Genomic DNA, 3233 nt, shown 5'->3' on the forward strand with positions numbered 1-3233 from the left:
CTGAGCTATGAAGAATAGAAGGAAAGAGGGAACAGGTGGTAGCAGAAAGGCACGGCAGTGACCCAAGGGCAAGATGAAGGTGCCTTGGAATATGATAGCAGTAGACAGATGGAGTGAAATGCCTACAGTTGAGCTGTGTTTGGGAGGTAGCAGGGCAGGAATTGCTGACAGACCAACTTTGGGGAACAAAGGAAATGGAGGCATTATGTTTGTCTTTTCAGGATTTTGGCTTTTGCAACAGGTCTCTAATGACATTGCTTTCAAGTACTTGACCATCTTGGTGGTAAAACTTGGTTAAACTTTTGAACTGGGGAGGGAAAAAACTTTGTCCATTTTTTAGTGACCATATTTCTCAATTCTGAGATGCATTTTTTCCATAATTTAACGTTTCTGAAATCAAGATGTGTCTTATAATCAATATCAAAGAAAAACTCCACAGAAGTAAGCTGTGGCAACATTGTCATCAGTTGTAAATACATGAACCTGGTCCAGGGTAGAAGACATTCGTTCATTAGATCAAGTCACCGAGGCTATTTGTACTGATTGCACAACACATGACACATCTTAACATGCTTTACTTAACGTGTTTGCACAGAGATTTTACTACAAAACAGCCTTGAAACAATAAAGTACTGTGTCTTCAAGAAGAATAAGAAATAAATTGAATAAATAGAGTTGGAGAATGCAAATTGACCACAAATGAAGCATATATTTGACCCTGGAAAACTGATTGTTTTACCATAAAACAAGAGCTTGTGTTTTTCAGGCTCTGAAAATTAATGATAACCATAAGATAATAAACTAGGTCTTCTTGTGTCCTTTTCCCTGCAACCAGCACAAGGTGGTTGTGGTTTCAGTGATGAGCCCCCAGAAAGGCAACGTGGCTCATTTCAGGCCTCAAAAGCACCAGAATACATTCAGCTTCAAAAATGACAAGTTTGATAGGAGCGTTCAGACCAAGAAAATTAATGCAAAACTTCACGATGGAATATGTCAGCACTGTAAAGAAGTTATTGAGTGGCGTGTAAAATACAACTAATACAAACCATTACCAAAACCTAAGAAATGTGTTAAATGTTTACAAAAGACAGTGAAATAATCTTATCCATAATGTGTAGACCATGTGCCTATGAACTTGAAGTTTGTGCAAAGTGTGGAAAGACATCATCATACTGTTTAATAAAGAATCAGAAAAAGACCAGGCACTATGGCTTATGCCAGTAATCCCAGTACATTGGGAGGCCAAGGCGAGAGGATTGCCTGAGCCCAGGGATTTGAGACCAGCCTAGGCAACTCAGTGAGACTTCGTCTCTACAGTATATCAAAAAATTAGCTGGGCATGGTAGCCCACACCTGTAGTTCCGGCTCCTTGGAAGGCTGAGATGGAAGGATTGCCTGAGCTCAGTGGGTTGATGCTGGGCTGGCCATGAGCGTGCCACTGCACTCCAGCCTGGGCAACAGAGTGAGACTCTGATTCAAACAAACAAACAAAAAAGAACCAAAAAAACCCCCAGAAAATATTGACAATAATCCAAGTTCCAACAATAGAAGAAGCTACAGAAGAAAGGATAAAAGTGATTATTTAGATTTTGATATTGATTTAGAAGACAGAAGATGACAATCAAGTGAATTAATATCTTTATATTAAAAGTCAGTTGAGATTGCGAAATTCTGATCAACTTTTGACTTGGAATATTTCACAAAAAATACTGTGAAATATTAATGTGGAAATCAGAAAAGCTATAGAAATTAGGCTAAATTTATACAAGAACAATGTAAATGGTTTATAATATTCAAATCATTGTAAAACTTTCATTCAGAGGTTTTCTTTTTCTTTTTAATTGTGGTCTCACTATGTTGTCCAGGTTGTACTTGAACTCCTGGGGTCAAGTGTTCCTCTCACCTCCCCCTCCCAAGTAGCTGGGACTACAGGTATATACCATCATGCCCAGCCAAGAGTTTTCTTATAGCAAATTTTCACTTCGCATATGTTAGAATATCTGCCAAAATGAGTATTGGAGCATCATTTTGCAGTTTATGGGAATTATTTAGAAGAATGTATTGCCTAATATCAACTAAACAAGATTCAGAATTGATGATTGTATAAGAACTATCTCATATAAAAATAAGATTACATATTGCTAGACTCCAGACTTGGTCTTTCATAAGTACCTTTTGACAGATTGTTCGCAAGTAAACAATTCACATAGCAAAGGCTCCTTTGCTAATGTTTGCTATGGAGCAAAAGCAGTTTTTTGAAAAAATAATGGTATTTAACAAGTGATAGCAATTGGGGGGAAATATGTTTATATACTTTATCACATTGTTTTTACCTTTTTTCTCTTATGAAATATACACACATATGTATAGTTTAATAAAAAATTATGCAGGAAAGTTTATACATTTATACCCAGGTGAAAAAACTGCCAATATCAGAAGCCCTCTATGAGGTTCTCTCTCAGCAAAAGTTCGTCTTTCTTCCCAGAGCTGGCACATTTCTGGATTTTGATAATTATTTTCTTTATTGTTTTACTACCCATGTTTGTACTGCTAAACAGTATCAATTAACATTGCCTGAGTTTTGAACTCTCTCCTGTATTTTTATTTTGAAAAATCTTAAACCTACAAAAAAGTAGCCAAATAGTTCTTGGACCTTTGCATGTTCTTCACCTAGATTCACAATTGTTGCTAATATTTCAACATGTTGTCTATATCTCTCACTAGATGGAGATGTGTGTGTGTGTATATATATATATTTTTTTTTTCTGAATCATTTTAAAATAAGTGACAATCACTGGTTTTGAACTTTACATGAGCAGATTTGTGTCACACATGTTATTTTATATCTTCTTTTTGTTATAAAATTTATGAGCTTGAAAAACAAAAGAAGATAAACCAGAGTGGAGGGGGTAGAAATGGAGAGAAGTGACTGGGAGAACTATTATTGAGCTATGTACAAGTGTATTGCCTGTCAAATACCAGGTACGTGTTAAAGGCAGTACAAACTGTTCAGTCCTGAGTATTTCATCATAAAATTTTCAGTGATATGAAAGGTTCACTTGAACCATTCAGACACTGAGCATCTATCTGACTAAAACATTCAGGTGACTTTAAAAGAAGCTGATTGAATTCTAGTGAGATGAAATTCAATTAATTTTGATAAGATGGATATGCCAAACATTTCACTTGTATTTGACTTTCTGGGCTTTGGTAAGAAAGAAAACTAACATTTT

General features: G+C 35.8%; 1 pseudogene; it reads left to right on the top strand.

Moving 5' to 3' along the window:
- The first annotated feature begins 822 nt into the window (after nucleotides 1–822).
- LOC103261594 lies at nucleotides 823–1618 on the top strand (annotated as a pseudogene).
- Nucleotides 1619–3233: the final 1615 nt, after the last annotated feature.

This window comes from Carlito syrichta, unplaced genomic scaffold (genome assembly GCF_000164805.1).
Source record: "Carlito syrichta isolate Samal-C Ts95f unplaced genomic scaffold, Tarsius_syrichta-2.0.1 Scaffold303785, whole genome shotgun sequence".
Lineage (NCBI taxonomy): Eukaryota > Metazoa > Chordata > Mammalia > Primates > Tarsiidae > Carlito > Carlito syrichta.